This window comes from Ochotona princeps, chromosome 10 (genome assembly GCF_030435755.1).
Source record: "Ochotona princeps isolate mOchPri1 chromosome 10, mOchPri1.hap1, whole genome shotgun sequence".
In the NCBI taxonomy this organism is placed as follows: domain Eukaryota; kingdom Metazoa; phylum Chordata; class Mammalia; order Lagomorpha; family Ochotonidae; genus Ochotona; species Ochotona princeps.
Genome location: NC_080841.1, coordinates 64,422,402 through 64,441,213, shown reverse-complemented (window position 1 = coordinate 64,441,213; position 18,812 = coordinate 64,422,402).

Genomic DNA, 18,812 nt, shown 5'->3' with positions numbered 1-18,812 from the left:
TATGTCACTGAAGAAATGAAAAAGAAAACAAAAATCAAGACAGCAGCAATGCTTCTATATGACCTATGTTCCATGGAAGAAATTAGTAAAAAAAAATTTTTTTGTTTTTGAAAAAATATTAAAAACAAAATATCAAATCCCATGAGATGCAGCAAAAACAGTATTAAAAAGGACATTTATTGGAATCAAAATGGTAGAATAGGGTAAGGACATGATTTAACAGAGAAACATTAGCCAGTGTGAAGCAAACAGGGCACATTTGAGGAAATAGGAGAAGACAGAATGACAGCAGAGGGGCTCCTGGATACTGACAGACACATGAAAGCAATAGACACAATGGTGTGATGCTGCAGTGACTAATACCTCAATGGCATTCAGCTAGAGGTGATCTGAACTGCACTGATAGCCAGAACTCTACCAGAAACAAGGTGGGAAGGTGTTGGGAGCACTGCACGAGTGCCCTGCCCTAAAATAATGACTGGTTCAAGGCCAGAAGGCAGCAGGAAGACAGAAGGTCACAGGTGAGGCGGATCTGCCTCCTTTCCAGGGCCTGGCCAGTCAGGTAGCACCCAGTGGACCCACGGGAATACAAGTGATGGGAGTGAGAGCTGAAATTGCTATGGCAATAAGTATAGTTATTGTTATTTTATAGGCTAGCCTGTTTTTGCAATTTTTTGGAGCATAGAAAATGTAGCTGTTTTAGCTGCTTCTATAATTTTTAGCTAGAGGAATTAAGGATGCTTTTATTAAAGAAAAGTGCTTTTGATTATTGTTTTGTTGTTTATGGAGTTGCAGGGTTTATAGTTGTAGGGGGATTTAATATTTGTAATTTTTGTTTTTAGAATTATATTTTTTCCCTTGTAAACTATTTTCCCATCGAATAATGGGCAAGTTGTAAAAATAGAAATGTGGTAGGAATGTACTACTGATTAGCAGGTAATCGCATGTGCCTTGGAGTCCTGGCTGCTGCTCCATGGCTACTGTTAAAGAATGAATAATGGTTTGCTTTGAAGAATATGAATACAGTGTTTTAAAGAATTATCTCTGGGGACACCTGCTTAGCTCTGAAGTGCAGACGGAATGACCGAATGTCTGTACATGCCCCTTAGTCTTGAAGTGAAAAAATAGAACAATTAGTTGCTTGTGCAGAAGCTTGTGAGGTGTCTGAGTAAATAAAAAGGACAGCTTTTTCTTGGGCTGTTGTGAGAACGCATCAAGTGTCAGTGTCTGTGTCTTTCTTTATCGCCGACTCCACGCACCCTTCCCGAGCTCCGAACTCTCGGCTGGAGCTGGACTCCGGCAGGAAGGAAAAATTACCAGGAACTCAGGAGATAAATCCAGACAAGAACTACCCGTCCTGCTAGTCTGTTCGATTTTACCACGAGCAGACACACAGCAGAAGGTCCAAGATGGGTTGCGAAGAACAGAAAGTAGATTTCATAGCCCAGTCACCCTCTAGAGCTGGATTAGGCATCATTTTGTATAGAGAGGCAAAGGCTATGGACAGTAATGCACATGCACTGAGCTGGGAGTGAACACCTTTCTAGCTCAGTGAACTGCAAAAACATCGCATCCTACAGGTTTCACCCAACATAGGTCTGAGTAGCCCCCAGACCTGACAGCCAGCAAGTCAAGAACACTAGTTATGGTACATCTGGTGTCATTTTGTACAGTATGGAAAAACTTTAATACTGCAAGGACAACAGTGAGCTGCACATGCACTGAGCTGGGAGCTAACTCACTGAGCTCAGTGCATTCCACTGATCCCACAGGAAAAATAATATTCCTGGCTCCTGGCTTCGGTTCAGTGAAACTCCAGCTGTTGCAGCTGCTTAGGGAGCAGAGATAAGATCTTCCTCTCTGCCTCTCCTTCTTCTTGTATATATCATCTACCAATAAAAATAAAATAAATATTTAAAAAATTTAAAAAAGAAAATGAAATAAAGTGCTTCCACAGTAGAGAAAAGTTAAAGAATATGCTTCTTCCAAGCCTGCCCTACAAATGATACTTAAAAAGGTTTTCTTGACAGATAGCAATCACCAAAATCAAAGACAAATGTGAAGAACATCCCAATAAAATAACAACAGAAGACTAAATAAATTAACAACCTATTGCTAAAATGACATGATCAAATTAACACCCACCCATATCAACCCTAAATGTAAATGGCTTAAACTCATCAATCAAAGATCATAGATTAGTAGACTGGATTAAAAAACATCTATTTGGTGACTACAGAAGACATATCTCACCAACAAAGATCAGTGGAAACTGTATCTCTTGGATTTTGATTTTTTTGTTGTTGTTGTTTAGTTTCATCTCTTTAAAATATTTTCTTTCTGATTAAATTCTTCACTGACTCATTGATAGTACGGTAGCATCATTTTCTTCAAGAAGGCTCTTGATTTTCTTTTTTATTTCTTCAGTGACACATTAGTCATTCAGTACCACGTTATTTAACTTCATGGCATTTTTAATTTCTTCTTTTCTTCCTGTTGTTGATTTTGCTTTGTGGCTTTTCATTTAAGGGGATGTACAGTAACCATGTAAAGGAGATTGTCATATCCAGTGTTATGTTATTTAACTTCATGGAATTGTAAATTTCTATTTTTCTTGTTGTTGTTGATTTTGTATTGTCATTTTTCATTTAAGGGGATGTAAAGAAACTGTGTAATAGAGACCATCATATCCAGATGTGAGGATACAATGCAGTGTACATCTCTACTTCCAGATCATAGATGGACTCCCAATGAAACTGTTAACTTTGTCTTGACAATAAGATACAGGACTCTCTGCCATTGTCCATGCCAGCAATGATTGACATATAATGGTCAATGAAGAACTATACTATAGTAATAATATAGAGGAACTTGGGCAGCGGTGGGAGGCAAGGGAACTTGGGGAGGGGGTAAGAGAAATCCCAAGGCCTATGAAACTGTATCATAAAACAATAATACTAAAAAAAGTAAAAAAAAAAAAGACATTTATAATATCTCCCTCCCTTTCCCCCTGTGTTTCATATAAAATAGTGTATCAAGTATACTCTTGATTCCAAGTTTCTGTTCTTTATGTGGGTCATGACACTGTTTTCTAGATATATTTAGAAGTTTCATTGAGAGTACATTTATCCAGTCATAAAAATACATTTTTTAAAAATTCCTGGTATTCTGGGCTCCATTACATCCTTCACTTGTGATATTACAAGTGTAATTTTGTTTGCCTTAGTTTTTGTTTTCCATTCTCCAAGGCAGTTGCATTATATTAGAGCAAACATTAGATATTTGTTCTTTTGGGACTGGCTCCTTTCACTGAGCATAATGTTCTCCAACTGGGACCATTTGGTTGCAAATGGTAAAATTCTATTCTTTTTAATAGCCAAGTAGCATGCCATAGAGTAGATGTCCCACAGTTTATTTATCCAGTCCTCCTCTGATGGGCATTTGTCTCAGTGGGATTTTTTTTTTTTTTTGTGAATGTTGATTGTGCTGAAATGAATATAACGGTGCAGGTTACTTTCTCACGTGCATGTATCAGTTCCTTGGGCTATATTCCCAGGAGTGGGAATATATGGGAATTGCTGGATCATATGGTAGATGAATTTTTAGTTGCCTGCATAATGTCTGAACTCTAAAGTGGCTGCAGCAGTCTACAGTCCCACCAGCAGTGAGTAAGGTACTTTCACCTCCCCCACCCAAGCCTCCTATGTTAACTATGCATATTCATGGGGTACAATATGATGTCTTGATGAATAAATATGTATTATAAATGATCACGTGGAATAGTTAGCACATCTACCACTCATAGCATAGTCTTTTGTAGTAAGAATATTCAAAATCTTATCTTTCAGCTATTTGGAAATATGCTGTATATGAGTTTTAGTTGTAGTCACTCTGCCATACAATACAACATTAGTATATATTCCTGCTATCTGAAACATGAGGCTTGTTTTGTAATCATTCTTCATTTCTCCTTTCACTTTTTCTTTTCGGGTAATTACCACTTTATCGTCTACTTGTAGGAGTTGAACATTTTTAGATTTCACAAATGAGTGAGGTCATACAATATTTGTCTTCCTGTATCTGTTTATTTCATTTAATACAATATACTTGAAACTATTTGCCCAAATAACATGATTTTATTTTTTAATGGATGAATGGTATTTTATAATGTGTGTGTATATATGTATATATATATAGAGAGAGAGAGAGCACACATATTCTTTTTTAAGAATGATTATTTTAAAAGACAGGGAGGGAGATGAGAGAGACAGCAAAACAAATTTTCATTTGCTGGTTCACTACCCCAAAGGACACTTGGATGGACCTATCACAACCCTGCCCCACTAATACGGAAATCCATCAACGTCGCCCCTTTGAGTAACACTGACCAAAGTACTCACGTATCATCTATTGTCTTCCTATGTGCACTAATGGGAACCTAGAGAGGCAATGGAAGATGACCCAAATTCTCAGGCCTCTGGCTTCAACCTGGAACATCCCAGGCCCTTGCAGCTACCTGGGAAGTCAAGTACCAGATGGAAAAGTTTTCTGTCTGACTCCTTGTCTGTCATTTTGCTAAACAAACAAATAAATGCCTCCTATGTGGCATAGTGGCTTGAACTGCCTCCTGTGACTCGGGCAGCTCACATGGGCTTTGGTTGAAGTTCCAGCTCTTCTACTTCCAAACCAGTTCTATTCTTCCAAAATCATAGATGTTGTTCCTTGCTGTGACTATTTACATTAATGAGTTTTTTTAAGTTCAAACACTATTACATTTTTATTATCCAGAATACAATTTTACTCTTTCCAAATTCACTTTTCTTCAGAATATTCTGCTTTTTTTTAAAAATACTTTATTCTTTTAAATAGATTGTTACTTATTTATTGAAAAGACATTTGTCAAGAATGGGAAGGAAACAGAAACAGTAATCTTCCATCCACTAGTTGATTCCCTAGGCTATTAGCAGGGAACACTATCAGAAATAGAGCAGCCAAGACTCAGAGCTGGGCCCATTTGAGATGCTTGGGTCACAGGCAGCACCTTCAGCTGCTATGCCACAATGTCTGTTACTAGAACTCTTACTAGAAAACATTGTTTAGTTTCACCCCAATTTGGAGAAAACTACATGTTTAATGTCATGTTCTACTGACAAAATTAAAAAAAAAAAAAGACGTAAGCATGTGAAACTAGTATAAATAGAACCAAATAAATAGTATGGTGCATTCACAGTATTGAAAAATGGTTTTAGTTTGATAAAGACATTTCTCTTTTTTATTCTTCTCTTTTTAACAAATGTGACAAAATTATTAATAGGAAATTTCCCATTTTTTGTTCTTCAACTCTACTGTTAAAATATACCAAGGAATAAGATTTAGGGAGCACAAAGCACCCACAGTGAGTTCTGATTTTTATGGTCAGATATCATGCTACTGGAGAAGATAAGAAAAACTCACAAGTCATAGTGAAGGTGAGCACTCGACGCTAATACAGAGTCCAGGTTGGGGAAGATCACGTCAAAAGGCCTGAAGGTGGCGGTGACTCAATTAAAGGTGATTGCAGAGTAGTACAAACCTTTAGGTGTCAGGAAGATTAATAAATGACTTAAAATTGAGGTGCAGAAACAGCTGATGTCAGCAGAAACTATTGATTATGACAAAGGAATCATTTGAAAATCACTAAAGCTTCTTAACTACTTTTTTTTAACGTCAAAAATAATTTCATTTCAAAAAATTTTGCTTTGTGTAGTAGAATATGAAATGATTTATCCTTTGCTGCAATCTGTCACTATTTAACTATACAAACAGTATTTGCATAAACAAAACTTGACCTCAACTTCAGCCCTTCATATGCAGTTCTAATCCCCACATTTTGGGTATGATTCATTTCATTTTCCCACCACAAATGATTTGGCGTATTTATTGTAGCCTATTCCGAAACTGTTAAAATTATATCAGAGAAACCAAATCTTGGTGAAAATAAACACTATAATATTATTACTGCTAGAGTTGCTGTTGTGTTGCAATAGATTAAACACTTACGAATCTAACATCTTACCTCAGAAGTATAGTTTGTGCCTCGGCTACTCCACTTCAACTGCAGTACTCTGTTAGAACACTTGAGAAGCTGTATATAATATTCTACATACTTAGTTCTCTGATACTCAAGTGGAAAACTCAGATGGGATTCTTTTCTCCTTTCTTTCACCTGACCCAGTCCTAGCCATTATGCTTATTTGAGGAATGAACCAGTTAGTGGATAGAAGATCTCCTTATCTGTCTCTCCCTCTTTCTGTTCTTTTGCCTTTCAAAGAAATAAAATAAAAAATTTTAAAGAAGGTTATAAATACTATTCATAAATTTAAAAATATAAACAAGTCATTCCTATTGCCACTTTTACTAGGAGGAATGTTCTTTCCTTTATATAAGGTGAATCCTACAATTCCATAGGGGAACTAAAGCACAACTTATATTTGGAGATGGATGGAAAAATCATTGATTTAATTAGCTCAAATGTGATGCGCTTGTCAAATTCTTTTTATATCATTTTAAAAACGACATGTCGCTGATAGCCACACCTTTTAGTTTTGGTTTATTTTCATTCATGTGTAATAAACTATTGTTCAAAGAGACCAAAGTAAGAATAATAAAGCTGGTTTACTGACACACCTTCGAAGGCACAAATGAGACAGTGGGGAGAGCACATGGCCCATAGCAGGCATAGGTAAATGAACAACAGTATAAGGGACAAGGCCAGTTGAAAGGGAATGTAGTAACTTTTCTTCTTCCTTTGAGACTTCATTCCCTAAGATAGGAGGATTGATGACAAGTGATGTGACCGCGATGCTTATGTTGGCATTTGCAATAGGGCTGGGAGCTGGCTTTGGGCTCATTGCTGTCAGGCTACAGAGTGGACTTTACTACTTAGACTTGGGGCTAACCATCACACAAAGACAGTCAGATGCAAAGCCAGCAAGTCCACCAACCAGAGCAGGTGGAATCTGCATTCAGGTGTCCGTAACACTCACTTAGGGAGACTAGCAAGCCATTAGGCCAAGGGCTGGTGGGCACAGGCACCCTGGAACTTCCAATCAAAGGTTGCTAGTGGCATTGGCACCAGCACATGGATTTAGCTTTCATATTTTAACAAGTTAAAGTGCAAAATAGGAGGTCCCGGTGGGTCCCATCAGAGCAATGACCTTGGATTCAGCCCTGGAGGAGGAGGGTGTTGTGGCCCAGCCCCAGTAGCTAATGCCTAATTATCTGCCTGACAGATGTTATTATTAAATAACTGTAATAACCATTTTGAATTCAGGTGTAGAGAAGGTAGCCTGAGAAAGCATGAATTCTGATTTTCAAAGGGCAGAAGTTAATGAACCTAATTTATGTACACAGATGATCTTGAAAATGCTTTTAGGATGCTTCTGGAATGTTTTATTAGGAGACAACAGGGAGAAACCAATAACTAGCAGCACTGGGACAGTACATCTTATCACTCCCATCAAAAATCTTTGCAGAAGCTGCCAATATAGCACAAAAGATAAAGTTGCTATGTGGGACAGCCACCATGTTTGGGCACTGGTTCGTATTCAGGCTACTCCACTCCTGATTTGGTTCCTTCCTTAAGGTCTGGGAAAAACAGTGGAAAACAACCCAAATGCTGATACCCACATATGAGACCAGGTTTCTGACCCCTGGCTTTGGCCAAACCCAGTGGAAAAGCTATTGCAAACATTTGAGGAGTCAACCAATGGAAAAACAAATACAACGGGATGGAAAATTCAGAAGAGACATAACCAGGAGTGATATTTTACCACGACGCATCCTAATCAAGCTCTCTTCAATTGACCATAAAGAAAAGAAACTTAGATATGCACACAAAAAACAGCTAATAACATAGTGCAACACCAGACTCACTATTGACATCTCAGAGAAAAAACTCCACACAGTAAAAGAGAATAGAGGGAGATACGTCAGATATTAACAGAAAAGACATGTCAGCCCAAAATAACATACCCAGCAAAACCTTAATTTGTATTTTAAAATGAAATAAAAAACATCCTAAGCAAACAAAACCTCACTTTGCCTCTACCAAAGCAACCCTACAAACGTTTAGCATATATAAATGGTTTAACATATACAAATGGTTTAACATAAATAGTACAAATGATTTAACATATACAAATCAATAAAGTTGATACTCAACTTCAGCAAAATGAGAAATAAAAACATGATCATCTCAACAGATGCAGAGAAGGCATTTGATAAAATTAAAAAGTGCTTTATGCTAAAAATCTTAATAAGAGAGGCAAAGAAGCAACATTCTACAGTAAAATTAATGCAATATTCAAAAAACTAACACCAACATTATGCTAAATGAGAAAACGCTGGATATCTGGATATCCTACTAATATCTGGAACTGAACAAGAATTTCTACTTTGGCCACTGCTACCGGAATTCCTCATCAGAGCTGTTAGGTAAAACATAAAATATAAATCTTTAAAAATGCACCCTTGCCTTTGTCCTACAAAATCATGAAGAATTTTTGCTTTGCTTCATTTTTTTAGAATTTATTTATTTTTATTGCAAAGTCAGATATAGAGAGAGGAGGATAGACAGAGAGAAAGATCTTCCATCTGATGATTCACTCCCCAAGTGAACACAATGGCCGGTGCTGTGCAGATCCGAATCCACAAGCCAGGAGCCAGGAACTTCCTCCAGGTCTCCCACATATTTACAGGATCACAAGGCTTTGAGCCATCATTCACTGCTTGCCCAGGCCACAAGCAGGGAGCTGGATGGGAAGCGGAGCTGCTGGGATTAGAACCAGCCCCCATATGGGATCCTGGCTTGTTCAAGGCGAGGACTTTAGCCGCTAGGCAACCGTGGTGAGCCCTCATTTTTGGTTTTATTACAATCTTTGCCTCAATCATCTGATATGGAAATCGAAGAAAAGACTGAAGCATGAAAACCCTCCTGCAGCCCATCCTCCTGGAGGTTTTAACCCTCAGGCTTGTTTATGCTGAGGCTGCTGTAGTTCTGCAAGTATAGTTTTGCTTGCCCTGCCCCTGGGACTAGTATATTCTAGGTTTTGTCTCCAGTAAGCTGAAATTCTCCGTGACCTCCTTACTCCCTTTTGGGGGGAAGTGTTTTTGTTATTGTTGTTGTTTGTATGGTCTCAATTATCTGTTTCAAGTCGAGTTATCCAATTTCATTTTGTTTACATGTTTTTCTTACTATGAGGATAAAATGGAATTTCCAAGATACTTACATACCTAAATACAAACGTAAAGATATGAACTTGCTTTTTTTCCCTCTTCAAGAAGATTCAATATGGTGCTGACACAGTGGCTGAGCAAGCTAACCCACCCCTGTCGTGTCCCGTTCATATCCCAGCTTCTGCAATTCAATGCAGCTCTCTGCAGATGTGCTTGGCAAAGCCCCAAAAGACAACCAAGCTCTCGGGTCCCTGGTTCCATGTGGAAGGAGCTCCAGGCTCCTGGCTTAGACTGGCCTCAGTGCTTGACTGTTGCAGCCATTTGGGGAGTGAGGCAGTGACCTGAAGGCATCTGTGTCTGTCTTTCTCCATGTAAAGTCTGCATTTCAAATAACAATGAAATTAGAATGTTATTTTTAAAACTACATTGAATGGCGCTAGTCTTGTGGCATAGTGGGTCAAGCCACCATCTGTGACTTCAACATCCCGTATGAGTGCCTGTTGAAGTCCCAAGTACTCCACTCTTGATCCAGCTACATGTTAATTGCCTGAGGAAAGCAGTGGAGAATGCCCTAAATGCTTGAACACATATGTAGGAGCCATGGATGAATCTCCTGGCTTCAGTCTGGCCTAGAGCTGACCATTGGTGACATTTGGGGTGTTAACCACCTATTGGAAGAATTTCTCTCTCTTTCTTTCATTCATAGGTAAATATTTCAAACACGATGATGAAGAAGAAGAGGAAAAGATTCAGTATGGGGGCAATTTTGCGACTCAGTGCCTTAGGTAGTTTCCTTACATACTGGCATCCGTCCAAGTCCCAATTACCCTGTTTGTTTTTAATAAATTTTGAAAACAATTATTTATCTTTATTGGAAAGACAGATTTACAGAGAGGAGAGACTAAAAGATCATCTGTCCATTGGTTCACCCCTAAGTAACTACAACGGCTACCGATGCCAGGAACCAGGAGCCTCTTCTGGGTCTCCCACACAGGTGAAGGATCCCAAGGCTTTGGGTCATCCTCTACTGCTTTCCCAAGCCACAAGCAGGGAGCTGTTTGGGAAGCGGAGCAGCCACGAGATAAACAGGTGCGCATATGTGTCATAAAATGTGCAACATGAGGATTTAGCCACTGGGCTGCCCTGCAAGGCCCAGTTGCTCTGTTTCTGATTCATCTCCCTGCTAATGTTCCTAGGACAGAAGTTGAAGATGGCCCATGTACTCAGGTCTGTAATACTCAAATGGGAACTCCAGTTAGAGTTTTTGGAACTGTTTTGGGAGTGAAGTGACACAGATCTCTTTCTTTCATTCTCTCTGTTACCTTGACTTTAAAATAAATAAAATAAGCTTAAAAAGAAGATCAAATGTCTTTTATATATAATTATTAGTTAAAACTTTATTGGTGAGTCTATTGGTTCTATTTGAAAGGCGTGGTTAAAGAGGAAGACATATCCCATCATCTGGTTCACTGCCCAAATGGATCAGACTAAAGTCAGAAACTGGAAACCCCATCTGGGTGGCAGAGGTTCAAGGTCCAAGCATTTTGTCCATCTCGCCAGCTTTCTCAGGTGCATAAGAAGGGAACTGAATGGGAAGTGGAGTAGCCAGGACTCCAACTAGCATCCATATGGGACTTGGCTGTCACAGGCAGTGGCTTAACTGCTGTGAAAAAGAGCCGGTGCAAGGACACATTCTGAAATACATGAAGTAAAATCAGATATCCTTCCACAGGGTATCCCATCAAGGAAAACTACTTCAACGAAGCATAACATTTTATGTTTTACAAGAACCTGATGGAAATAAAAGGAAGTCTAAGTCTAACGTACTCTAACCTTGCCTTGCTGAAGGTCAGAGCCCAGGAGAACAAGCTCACTAAAATATGCAGTTCTAATCACAGGCTTATGGGATCTGTCTAGTTCTCCCATAACCTACCACCATAGCATTAGGGCTCCTGTGTAATAACAGGGACCTATGACTGACTGACTGTGTGACCCAGAGTTTATTTAAGAAATCTAGAGAAATCCCACAGGAGACAGACAGCAACAAAAGAGACAAAAAGAGAAAGGAAGCAGTTCTAGCCTCTGCCATCACAGTTACAGCAAGCAGGAAATGCAGTCTAACCCCGAGTCAGGGAAGCACAGGACCGTTCACCCAGAGCTATTTACCTCAGCTGCTGTTACTCAGTATTTCTTGCTGAGTGTTTAAATATCAATCGAAGGCATAGCAGAATACAGTAGAAAGGCAATATAGGAATCAGAATCATATGGTGAAATGCCAGAGGGAACCACTTGGTCTGGAATTTACATTCCCAAAAGCATAACAAATAAAAATAAATAAAAACAAACATACATAAACAACATTTTAAACATTCTGCACATCTTGAGAAACAATTCACAAAATTAAACGGAAACAAGTGCAATGGGAAAATACATAGCTGATTTGAATTCATGGTAGAATCATAGCAAATACATTTAGCAAACACACTTCACACCGAACATCATAATTTCATTTAGTCTATTTTATGTGTTCATAATATTTAAATTAGCCTACAGCTATAGATTATAGGAAACTATTATATTTCATATCACTATGTGAAGAAATTTGAAGTATGGTTATTACTGAATGCTTAGGCTTTCATGTCATAATAAATTTGAATAATCATAGTTCAGGATTACCTGTATTCATTAGTTTGGTATATGATAAAAAGTTTGACATTCTCAATATAGAAGAAACATATACTTCAGCAGAGAAAAAATGGAAACAACTTTGTTTAAAAACGGGTTAAGAAACTTGAGACATTTTCTAAGGAATAACCAAAATGGTCAAATGGTATATGAAAAGATACTCTATGTGACTTTTCATCAGGGAAGTGGAAATCAAAAGCAGAATGAAATTAAGAAAAAGGCAGGTGTTGGTGAGGACATGCAGCAGAGGAACACTTATGCACTGTTGATGGGAATGTACGCTGCGACGGCCTTTAACGAAAACTCTCATTATGGCACGAAAATAATACAAAATGGTGCATTCACTTGAAGAGTCCACATACACACTGGAGTGTTCTCAAAATTGAACCAAGTGTTTTTGTATGATCCAGCAATCGTGCTTGTTTCCATGTCCTCAAATAAGTTCCAAATGATTGCCTGTAACCAAGATGCATACTAATGCCCACAGTAATTAGCTTTCACTCTGACCATCAGTGAGTGAATCAGTAAATGCATTTTTGGCCCGTATTTAAAATATGGAAATACTACTCAGTGAAAACTTGGGCACATATTTAGTGTATTGGAATGCTACTCAGTGACAAAGAAAATAGTAAGCCACGAAAGCACATGATGGGAACTTGAACTCACATTGCCAAGTAGCAGATACTGATCTGAAAAAGCTACATTCGGGGCCTGGTGCAGTAGCCTAACAGCTAGAGTCCTCACTTGAACACTCCAGGATTCTGTATGGGCACTGGTTCTTGTCCTAATGACTTTGTTTCCCATCCAGCTCTGTGACTGTTGGCGCCCTGCACCTGCGAGGGAAACCCAAAAGAGACTCTTGGCTCCTGGCTCCTGCTCTTGTCTTTGATTGGCTCAGCTCCGGCTGTTGTGACCACTTGGGGAGTGATTCAATGAATGGAAGATCTTCCTCTCTGTCTCCCCTCCTCTCTGTATATCTGACTTTGCAATAAAAATAAATAAATATTTAAAATTTTGCTTTGAATTTAAAACAGCTACATTCAATATGACTCAGATTACATGACATTCTGGAAAATGAAATACTATAAAGTTATCAAAAAGAACTACAACCTCTAGGGTTTAACTGGGCAAAGAGGGAGAGACAATGTGTTCTGAAAAACATTTAAGTTGTTCAGTCCTCTAATGAACAGCCTTAACATAATTGGCTCTTCAATTATAACATGTGTACCACATCAGTTTAAAACATTAAAAATAGGGAAAATTGTGTTAGAATGTGGATGTGGGTTTAAAGGATATATGGAATTTTGTTCATTGTGTAAACTCTAAAGTTTAGAGTCTGATAATGAAAAAGAAATCAAAAACTCAAATAACCAAAATCAAATTTGTTACTCTTGATAGTTAAGAAATAAACATATTTTTTCTGTGTAAAATGCTATCTGCATTTTCATTGTGTGAAGAAGATATCCAAGGGCACATTTGTGTAACAATTATTTCAATTCAAAATAATAATTGAAATTCAAATTTAGCTTTAAACCAAAGCAACTGCACATGAAGAAACAGAGAAGGATCATTTGAACAGCCATTTGTGTATAAAAATTTTCTGAGGAATTTGACATAAACAATGCATCAGACTTCTGGCTTATGTATATTAAAGCTTCAAAAGTCATGTAACTTCACAGCTTCATTAATAAAATTGCAAGTTGCATTAATAAAGTTGTAATGTCTTCATTGAAAAACAGGTCAATGTAAAATATTGCAGTTCCATGAAATTGTTGAAGATTAGTTAGCTCTCTAATTTGAAACTCTTCTGATTCAGCTAGCCTTTAATGCATACTTCCACCACACCAGGTACCATTATAAATCCTCCACAATCATCTTCCGGGACCACGTGACATGTTTCCTTGTAGCACAATGCTTATGGAGATTTATTCATTGTCAAACAAGGAGTAGAGCAGGGTCAAGGGAACAGCTGCTACCATCTGGCTCCCCATCAAATGACCAATGCCTGGTTTACTCCACCATTTGTCATTACAGCCATTATTGTGGATTCTGAAAACCAAATTCCGACAAATAAATTAGTGATCAATTGCTACGATTACCATGACTACATTTATTAAAATTTGCAGACAAAAGCTCAAGAAAGAGATAAGCATGAGACTAATTTGAGAAATTTAATTTAGTTTTTTTGTTTGTTTCGTTTTTTTGTTTTTTCCCCATTAAGTGGTAAAACTAGCGCTTACACCATTTTACTTTCTTGTTATTGAATAGATTTATTTTATATGCATTTCTTTCCTGCTTCTATAGTTCATCTAAGACATTCATTATTTCTATTAATAGGAAAGGAGTATGGTCTCTCTAGGTGTAGCATGGTTAAAACCCAGAAGTATCACTTGGAAGTTATGTAACAATATAATCGACTTATCTGTTTTGAGTCACAAAGCCCTTCTTCAGAAAGATTTAGTAAATGTGACTCAGGTAATCACTTTAAAGAGATATTTTCAATGCTTACTCTACAATATGTGCTCAGTGAGCAATGTCTTTTACAAGTTATAAAACATTTAATTAATTATTAATTAGCTAATTAATTTTACTACCTACTTACAGATGCATGGAAAAATCATTTGAAAACGCTCTTTATTTAGAGTAAAAAATTCTTCCAATACTTCTATTTAACTACATTTTCATCGCTAGTTATAGAACTTCCTTATGACAGTATTTCTTACACATTTAGCAGTGATGCTAAAGTCCTAACTCTAAACCGTCCTATAGTCTAATTTAAAAGTGATGTTACATATATATAATATATGGTAGATATATGTAATATATTTATATATAATATATAACATATATGGGCATATGAATATATTAATATTTATACATGTAATTAGGTTTGTACATATAAACTTGACAGTGCACAACTCAAAAAGATTCATTCTTCAATGCTAGATAAATCCACCAAAAATAAGGACATTCATAAAATATTATATTGAGTACTATTCACACAGGATCATGGTCAGTGTGGAAACTAGAATCTGATTTTATTTTCAGAAGTTAGATTATTTCAGGACTGAAGAGAATTCCCTAATCACGTGCTTCTGTGATGATTTGTCAGATTATCTGTTACACTACAAAACATGTAAACTACAGAGTAGATTGGTACAACAAAATTACTTTTTATCCAGCATAAATTCTGGTCATATAAAAAAACTAGAATAAAGCACCCTGCAGGATCTGAAAAATACAGCAATTTCCTCCTAAATCAACTATCTCTCAATTTGCCTACATTTTTCTAGATACATCCCATTAAAACTGACCAGAACAAAATGATAGTCTAAAGCCACAGAATAGTACATATTCTATGAATTTAAGTGGAAAAGGCTCACTTTAAAAGAAAGTGAAAGGTTCCTTTTATAAGCTTTAAAAAAAAAAATCTAGGGCTCGGTGGCGTATCCTAGGGGCTAAAGTCCTCGCCTTGAAAGCACCAAGATCCCATATGGGTGCCAGTTCTAATCCCGGCAGCTCCACTTCCCATCCAGCTCCCTGCTTGTGACCTGGGAAAGCAGTGGAGGACGGCCCAATGCATTGGGACCCTGCACCCGCGTGGGAGACCTGGAGGAGGTTCCAGGTTCCCGGCATCGGATCTGCGCGCACTAGCCCGTTGCGGCTCACTTGGGGAGTGAATCATCGGATGGAAGATCTTCCTCTCTGTCTCTCCTCCTCTCTGTATATCTGACTGTAATAAAGTGAATAAATCTTTAAAAAAAAATCTAAATCAAATGATGCTCTATTGAACTCATGAAGTATATTATGAAGGCCACTAATATAGAAAATGTTCTCCACTTAGCAAATCCTTCATCTTAAAAGCAAAATTTTATCCTTTAATACAGTGAATAAACTTTTATTAAGTGAAAAATAATATAGACAATTACACAAAAATTGCTTAATGCATTAGATGCATTGTTGAAATACAGCCTCATATTTGCTCATATTTTACCATTAAATCTATGATACTTGAGTGTTTATGCTGTCTTTCTTTGTATTTTCTTCTTTTATTATTTCCCTGGGCTCTAATACACATAAGTAATTTAATTCTCCCTTGTTCCATTAAGGCTTAAATATCTGGATTGTGTCCACACATAATATACACTTTGCCATTAAGACATGACAAGGATCTTTGTTATTCACTTTGCTGAAAAAAAAAGCCTACATTTTTAAAAACTGAGAAAATGATTCTTTATAAATAAAAGATTATATGACTTATACTCCTCTTCATGCTTTCATAGCACGCACTTCCATTTCATAATCCTTTTCTTGGTGACTTCATACCACTTTGAAATAAAGTTTGATTATTTCTTAGGGTTTCCTCAAACAAATGTTGCTTTTTACCCTTGATCAGAAAACTAAACATATAACAAATTCCAATTTCCCTTTGTTTTAAAACTTGAAATAAAACATCTTAAATATATGTTCTTTAAATATCTGACTAAATTCAAAATATTGAAGCTAAAGGAACACATTTACATTTAATGCACATGTATTCTGCTTTCTTGAATGTCAAACTAACATGAAACCTGGAAGTCATCAGGAGTTCACATTCTGCATAGAATTAAGCGACAATGTTCATAATTTGTGATCCATGAAACAATCAATGGCATTTTCACTTGATTAAATACAATACAACTAAGGGGAGTTCATTAAAACAATGTGGAGCATTTACCCTTGCAAGTGATTTTTTTTATTTCAAAAAATTTCTTTCACATTATCTTTATGTCATAATCACTTCGTTTTGAGAAGAAATTTACATAGCTTTGTGTAAATTCATTCCAAAGACTCAATTTTTACATTTAATCTTTTGTTGAGAAAACCCTTTCTGCTTGCAGTGAATTTTAAAAATTATTTTAATGGTTACTTATTTTTTATTTATTTGAATTGGAGGGAAAGGAGAGAGAGAGAGAGAGAGAGAGAGAGAGCTCTGCCTTTTGCTTGTTCACTTCATGAATGCCCACAACAGCTGATGCTGGGTCACATTGTATCAAGCAACCAAGAGCTTCATCCAGGTTTTCCATGCAGGTAGCAAGAACCAAAGTACCTGAGCCACCATCCATTGCATCCTAACGTACACAAGGAGGAAGCTAGACTGGAGGTAACAATCAGGTTAGACTCAAGGACCCTGCCATGAGATGCAGGTATCCCAAGTAGTGGCTTAACCTAACACACCCCAACACCTGCCCTACTTCTGGTGTTTTTTAAGGAGGAAGCTGAGTCTATGTAACATCATAAGTAAAAGTTGGCCATTCATAGTCACCAAGGCAGTATGGCTGTGCAAGAGCTAAGCCTACTAAAATAGAGAACAGTGCGTCTGTCAGAGCCACAGTCAAAACAGTGGCCGGTTTACTTAGCAGTGATGTTGATACTCTGTTAACCAGGAAAGCTGATTCATAACCTCACAGGTCTCCTCAGGGATTCTAGGGTTTCCAAATTTTTCTGATCTGAAGGAGTTGTTCTGTTGAACAATTAGCTAAGTTTATGTAAGATCATTTTGACGAGTTTGATAGTCACAGAAGCCAGAAATGTTTACATCCCTAAATAGTATTCTTTTTTTTTTTTTTTTTTTTAAAGATTTATTCATTTTATTACAGCCAGATATACACAGAGGAGAGACAGAGAGGAAGATCTTCCGTCCGATGATTCACTCCCCAAGTGAGCCGCAACGGGCCAGTGCGCGCCGATCCGATGCCGGGAACCTGGAACCTCTTCCGGGTCTCCCACGCGGGTGCAGTGTCCCAATGCATTGGGCCATCCTCGACTGCTTTCCCAGGCCACAAGCAGGGAGCTGGATGGGAAGTGGAGCTGCCGGGATAAGAACCGGCGCCCATATGGGATCCCGGGGCTTTCAAGGCGAGGACTTTAGCCGCTAGGCCACGCCGCCGGGCCCCTTAATAGTATTCTTTTTTTTTTTTTTTTTTTTTTTTATATATAATCCATTTTATTGTATTGTTGTTGACAATCTTTACATAGTTAACTATAGTTGAAGGAAAATCAAGAAAGAGAAAGGAAAAAAAAAAAAAAGGTTCAGGGGGATAGGGAGGTGGGCAACGCTATTATGTCCATATTGTTTCCATCATGTATCTGAGGTAAAAGGGGGTATTGAGGGAGAAGCCCCACCCGGTTTCCCGCCCACCCCAAGTCCCATATGTGGGGCATGCTCTGAGATATGTGCTCAAGTGGAGTTAATAGTTCTCCAGTTATGAGTCACTGCCAGTTTCGCTCGATGAGGTGGTCCACTGATTGATATGGTCCATCATGAAGTCTCCATTTGTCCCATATTTCGCTGCCAACATGTAGCTGAGATGAATGATTGTCCTATTCTGTCTTCTGTCTTTTCTTGGTTAGAATTCTGAGTCCAGCAGTTCAAGTGGGGAGATCTCCAAAGATACTTTGATGTATTCCCAGACCAGATTCTTGTATGTTCTAGCAAGCACAGGGCCCGGCACAGTCCATCACCCTGATCAGCTGGTGGTTGCAATTGCTGTGTTGGTTCTGATTTCAGTCCCGAGTTGCACTGGAACCAATGGGTGTTGCAGTCCAGTCTGGTTCGGCCCTTACATCAACCAGTGGGAGCTGCAGCCTAGTCGGGGCGACCCACAATAACCCCCACCAAGCCTGCCCCCTACCCTGGTTTGCCAATTTGTGTAGCAGAAGACCAGTCTGTCCCCCATCCCATTTGGCTCTGGTACTTGTTCTTAAGGGGAGTATATGCTATTCTGAAGCATGGTGGTGTTAGGATGGAAATCAGGAGTTAAAATGAGTAATAAACCAACATATCTCTTCTCAAATTCAGAAAGCAACTCTGGATGAAGAAATATGGCAAGCATACTAAATTAAGAGCAAATGTTGCTAAAAAAAAAAAA